Source organism: Sinocyclocheilus grahami, unplaced genomic scaffold (assembly GCF_001515645.1).
Source record: "Sinocyclocheilus grahami isolate Dianchi unplaced genomic scaffold, SAMN03320097.WGS_v1.1 scaffold277.1, whole genome shotgun sequence".
NCBI lineage: Eukaryota > Metazoa > Chordata > Actinopteri > Cypriniformes > Cyprinidae > Sinocyclocheilus > Sinocyclocheilus grahami.
In genome coordinates this window covers 2,098,826-2,104,825 of record NW_015505456.1, presented here as the reverse complement: position 1 = coordinate 2,104,825, position 6,000 = coordinate 2,098,826, and the positions used below count along the sequence as shown (strand labels likewise).

At 37.8% G+C, this 6,000-nt stretch overlaps 1 protein-coding gene across 1 annotated transcript in view; it reads left to right on the top strand.

Annotated features, from left to right (window-relative positions):
* The window catches only part of LOC107600110 (kelch-like protein 29), a 273,806-nt gene that overhangs the window by 27,090 nt on the left and 240,716 nt on the right, over positions 1-6,000 (top strand). The window contains exon 2 of the mRNA XM_016291900.1: positions 286-354. The gene's annotated coding sequence lies outside the window, so the exon portion shown is untranslated. The remainder of the gene's footprint in view (positions 1-285; positions 355-6,000) is intronic.

The window sequence follows — 6,000 nt, the reverse complement described above, 5'->3', positions numbered from 1 at the left end:
GGGTGAGTAAATCATGGGGTAATTTTCATTTTTGGGTGAACTATCGCTTTAAGGTATTCATTAAAAAAAATACAAAAAACAATTAGACATGCCCTGTCCAAATTTCCAGATTCAATAGTTTGTACATTAGTGTTAGAAATATTTATTGTTTTTGATTAACTCTCTCTCACAGCAGTTACAGTCGGTACTAATTACCACAGTATTCTTTCAATACTCTCTCTCTCTCTCTCTCTCTCTCTCTCTCTCTGTGTGTGTTTACTGATCATGTTCTCTTTGTCTTTGCAGGCGCACCTGAGTATACTCCAAAGATCTCATTAGTCTGTGATGAGCATCGTCATCCAGCACAGACCCAAGGTACCGCAATATCTCAAAAGATCCTGTTTTATATCTTTACACCCTCTGTATATTATAACAAAGTATTGAGATGAAATTTTGTTATTGACCAAATACTTATTTTCGACCATAATTTGCAAATAAATTCTTTAAAAATCCTACAATGTGATTTTCTGGATTTTTTTTCTCATTTTGTCTCTCATAGTTGAGGTATACCTATGATGAAAATTACAGGCCTCTCTCATCTTTTTAAGTGGGAGAACTTGCACAATTGGTGGCTGACTAAATACTTTTTTTCCCCACTGTATATAACTATTATTTTATTTTAAATATATGTGTATAATATATTTTTGTATACTTTTAATCCTAGAGGTCGATCGATTTGCTACACTTTCCAGTTGAATCAGTGGAATTCCAGCTTTGCAGCTCTGGTGATTAAGCGGTGGGATTACATGCGACTCGACTGTCAGGGAAGCCACACCCCCTCAGCTCATGCGTCCCACTCTGATTAAATGGAATTGATTTAATTGGGTTACCCCACTGAGAGTTCTGGCTAATGGGATGTGGAGATTTTTGATCATTGGTACGCAGCTTTGACCCGGCGCAAGTGAAGCGGTGCGGCTTTTTAGTTTGTGGTCAGTGTCTCGTGTGTTTGAAGATTAAACCCGCCCACCGGCAGTCAAGATTTTGTCTTAATCTCTAATTAGAATTTGATCAGCAGGAATCTGTGGCAACCTTTTCTCAGGATTGTAGATTCTGCCACATCATTATCATTGTGTATTTTGTATTCAGTGTGTATTTGAAAAATGTCATTATTAATGTGCTTCTGTGGAATACAAAATGAAGTCTCATACACTCTATTCCAAGTCTTCTGAAGCTATATGATAACTCTGTGAGAGGAACAGACTGAAATTTGACTGAAACTTATTGTTCTCAGTAGCTTTGGAGCCTCTGTTCACCATTTACTTCCATTGCATGAGAACAACACAAAAAGAACTACACAAAATGTTATCTTTTTGTCCCAAGGAAGATTTTTAATTTTTAGACCTTTAATTTTTAAGTGAACTACTCCTTTAATTCACTTATTGATGCATAGTGACAGGATATCTGCTGCATATTCAAATAGACTCTGTGCATTTCATTTAGCAAAGGTCTGAGATAACATCAAAACTGTGAAAACGGAGTTGCCCTCCACCTTTCTATCTTCTATTCTACCTATTATAAGCTTTTCAGCTATAAGCTAGAGACAGACAGATAGACGGACAGATGGATGGACGGACAGACAGACGGATAGACAGACGGACAGACAAACTTACAGACAGATGGACAGACAGACATACAGACAGATATACAGACAGACAGATGTTCAGACAGACAGACATACAGACAGACAGATGTACGGACGGACGGACAGATAGATAGATAGACAGACAGACAGATGTACAGACAGATATACAGACAGACAGACAGATGTACAGACGGACAGACAGACAGACAGATAGACAGATGCAAGCTCCACTTCTAACCGACAGTCAAACCGGCATTATGTCATGAAAGTGTGGACTCAGAGGAAGACCGTGAGGGTTTAGGGTGCGATTTTGGACAGGGCCAAGATTTAATTGCTTTCATTGATTCAACGTGACTAATAAACACACGACTACGGCAGTATGGTTTATCTGAGTTCTTCAAGCCTTTTTGGGAATTTTATTATAATATAGTATATTTCTAATGCAATGTTAATCGACATAGCCTTTATCACTGCGTAGAATACTTTGAAATAATATGTTGCATGCCTTATTCTGTGTAAGAAGCCACATCATCTCACTGACAGTCAAACCGGCATTATGTCATGAAAGTGTGGACTCAGAGGAAGACCGTGAGGGTTTAGGGTGCGATTTTGGACAGGGCCAAGATTTAATTGCTTTCATTGATTCAACGTGACTAATAAACACACGACTACGGCAGTATGGTTTATCTGAGTTCTTCAAGCCTTTTTGGGAATTTTATTATAATATAGTATATTTCTAATGCAATGTTAATCGACATAGCCTTTATCACTGCGTAGAATACTTTGAAATAATATGTTGCATGCCTTATTCTGTGTAAGAAGCCACATCATCTCACTGAAGGATTTTATTTCAAACACTCGACTGACGTTATGAAGTGAGTTTGGGGTAAAAACAATGTTATTAAATGTTGTCTTTTGTTTGACAAGAGGTTCATAAATGCTTCTCATGTTTGGAAAGAAGTTTGAAACGTGTTGCTTTCAGATGGAGTAGCATTTACTACTGATCACAGAGCCGTACTTCACTGACAAGCTGCGCATAACATCCTTCGCCAAACTCGAATCAACAAATTGGTGTGCTTCGCTTTGAGGTGACTGGAAAGATTTGTAGTGTTTTTTGTGTTGCCACTCGAGATTTACATGTTTTACATATAACTTCAGTCTGCATGTGGTCATCTGTTTTAAAACCAAACTACTGCCATATCTTTGGTGCTTCGTCGTTTGGCACTAAATCTTCAGTAGCAGCTGTGGGTGCCTCGGGCTGGCTCATCTTATCAGATCTCACTATGAAATCATCGTGGCTTGTTTGTCTTGCGTCATGCGCACACATATCCCAACCAACATCCACGTGCCAGGTGATATACTCTCCACATTGACCTAAAACTTTGACCATACATAACTTTTTGAAGTATTAAATCACTCATTTATCTCCGATCACCCGCATTTCCTTAAAAGGATAGTTCACCCAAAAATGAAAATTCTGTCATTAGTTGCTCACCTTCATGTCATTTCAAACCCGTAAGACCTTCGTTCATCTTCGGAACACAAATTAAGTTATTTTTGATGGAATCTGAGAGCTGTCTGACCCTGCATAGACAACAATGCAACTGAAATGTTCCCAAGTCCAGAAAGACGCAAGGAGATCTGTAAAATAATCCATGTGACATCAGTGGTTCAACCGCAATTATACGAAGCTACGAGAATGCTTTTTGTGCGCAAAAGAGAAAAAACCCCCGACTTTATTCACAGACAGACAGACATCTTCTCTGTCTTATTAAAATAAGGCCAGATCTGTTTCCTACATTGTTGTGATTTGATCTGAACGGAAACAGCGTATCCGTGTGACGCAGCTGACACAGAACAGCATACGCTGTTTACGTTCAGCGGATATGACACCAGGGTGATGCAGAGGAGACTAATTGTTGTATGAAGTCATTATTTTATTTTATTTTGCACACAAAAAGTATTCTCGTAGTTTCGTATAATTGCGGTTGAACCACTGATGTCACATGGATTGTTTTACCGATCTCCTTGCTTGTTTCTGGACTTGGGAACATTTCAGTTGCGTTGCTGTCTATGTAGGGTCAGACAGCTCTCAGATTCCATCAAAAGTATCTTAATTTGTGTTCCGAAGATGAACGAAGGTCTTACGGGTTTGAAATGACATGAGGGTGAGCAATTAATGACAGAATTTTAATTTTTGGGTGAACTAACCGTTTAAATTGCTCCCGAGCTGCGTAATTGAACTGTCCCTGCCTGCGCTAAGTGAAATGTAAAACTAACATTGAGAAAATTGCACCACCAAAATCATCTCAGCTCTTCAGAGTCCTACAATTTCCTGTAAATTCGACTGCTGTGGTGTTTAAACTCATATCAGAAGCGGTTTGCTAATTTGAAGCTCAATTTAATGCTAAATTTCAATACCTTCCTTGGGAGGCTGATGTCATGTGATTGGGCCTCTTGTTGCTTTCGTTATGTGCAAGATTAAGTTTCCTGCTGAAAGAAAGTGGGAAAATGTTTGATAATATTCACGAAATGGCTTCTCCCTCGTCCTTTAAAGATGCTGAGAGAGCGTGCATAATTTTTGTACTACTTGCAAACTCATAATTATTCATTTTTCTCATATCGCCTTCATTTGCATCTCTAAAACTGCAGTGTTTTGACACCTCCGCATCCCCACCCTCTCTTCATGTGATTAAGACGTCTCTGGCGTGGTCGGGGTTATCCGTGTGTCGTGGTGGCATCACCCCCCGGGGACTTGCACACAGCAGGGGTCATAACAGGTCATCTCATGCAAGCCTAATGCATGAGACGGAGCTCTGCGCGCAGACCATCGCTCTGGAATGATCCCTGTACTTTGTTTAAGGTCCATTAGGGACTGTGCTTTAGCATAAACACCATCTAAATGGACAGGGAACTACAGAGGATTCCAGGCAAGTGTCCAAGTGCCAAGCTCTTTACAGGGGAATGTCGCATTTACACGCAGATGGTGACATGGTGTAGCGTGTTAGTGTGAGTCAGTGCATGGAATTTAAAAATGACCATTGCAATGATCAAGAGACACTATAAATGTTGAATTTATTCTTTGTTCTTTTTAATTTTGAAGTGAAATTATTGTTGATTACTGTAGTAGTGTAGTTTCATCATTGCATGTTGTTCTAAACAAATAAAATATAATATAATGTATATTAAAATGTAATGAAAATCTAATATTTTCATCCATTTATAGTTTGTTTTTATCATATCAATAAATTTGGCTCACTCAGCTTTTCAGCTGTAACCAATGAAATCACAGCACAAATTTTATGATCCAATCAAATTCAGAAGAGTAAAATTAAGTCTTGCGCTTAATGCTTTCATTCTGTTTCACTGAAATTACAGACGTTAAAAGCTTTGTGAATGCTAATTTAATTCATCAGCTGCATTTGCAACTCTTTTTACTTCGTAATGTGACATTTCTGAAAGAGAATGTGAAGCAGGGCTTAATTTTCTATTTGTGAATTTATGGAGTTGTTTCAGACGCAGAGCAAAATAATTTTAATATTAAATTAAATAAAAAAAATAAAAAATTCTAAGAAAAATATCAAACATAAACTGTAAAGAAAAATAAATAAGGAAAAAATTTAATTGTGAAAAAAATTAGTACTAGTAATCGTGATTAATCGGATCCAAAAGAAAAATAGTTGTTTACATAGTATATGTGTGTGTACTGTGTATATTTATTATGTATATAAATACATACACATGCATATATTTAAGAAAAATATATTATGTTTATATATTAAAAGTGTGACAAACATGCAAAAAAAATAAGAAATCAGGAAGGGGGCCAACACTTTTTCACACCACTGTATATTGTCTGTGTGTGTGTTTATATATACATAATAAATATGCACGGCACACACACACCTATATTATGTAAACAAAAACTTTTGAATTTGCTGTTATAGTTCAGAATTCATTGTTCCGCCAATGATGGAAAACCGTCCTCACCCAGATGCAGCAAAACCGGCCCAAACCATGATACCAGCACTACCATGTTTCACAGATGGGATAAGGTTCTTATGCTGGAATGCAGTGATTTTCTTTCTCCAAACATAACGCTTCTCATTTAAACCAAAAAGTTCTATTTTGGTCTCATTTGTCCACAAAACATTTCTTCAGTAGCCCTCTGGTTTGTCCCCATGATCTTTAGCAAACTGCAGATGGGCAGCAATGTTCTTTTTGGAGAGCAGTGGCTTTCTTCTCGCTACTCTGCCATGCACACTATGGTTGTTCAGTGTTCTCCCGATGATGGGCTCATAAACATTAACATTAGCCAATGTGAGAAAGGCCTTTAGTTGCTTAGAAGTTACCCTGGGGTCCTTTGCAGCCTATTAATA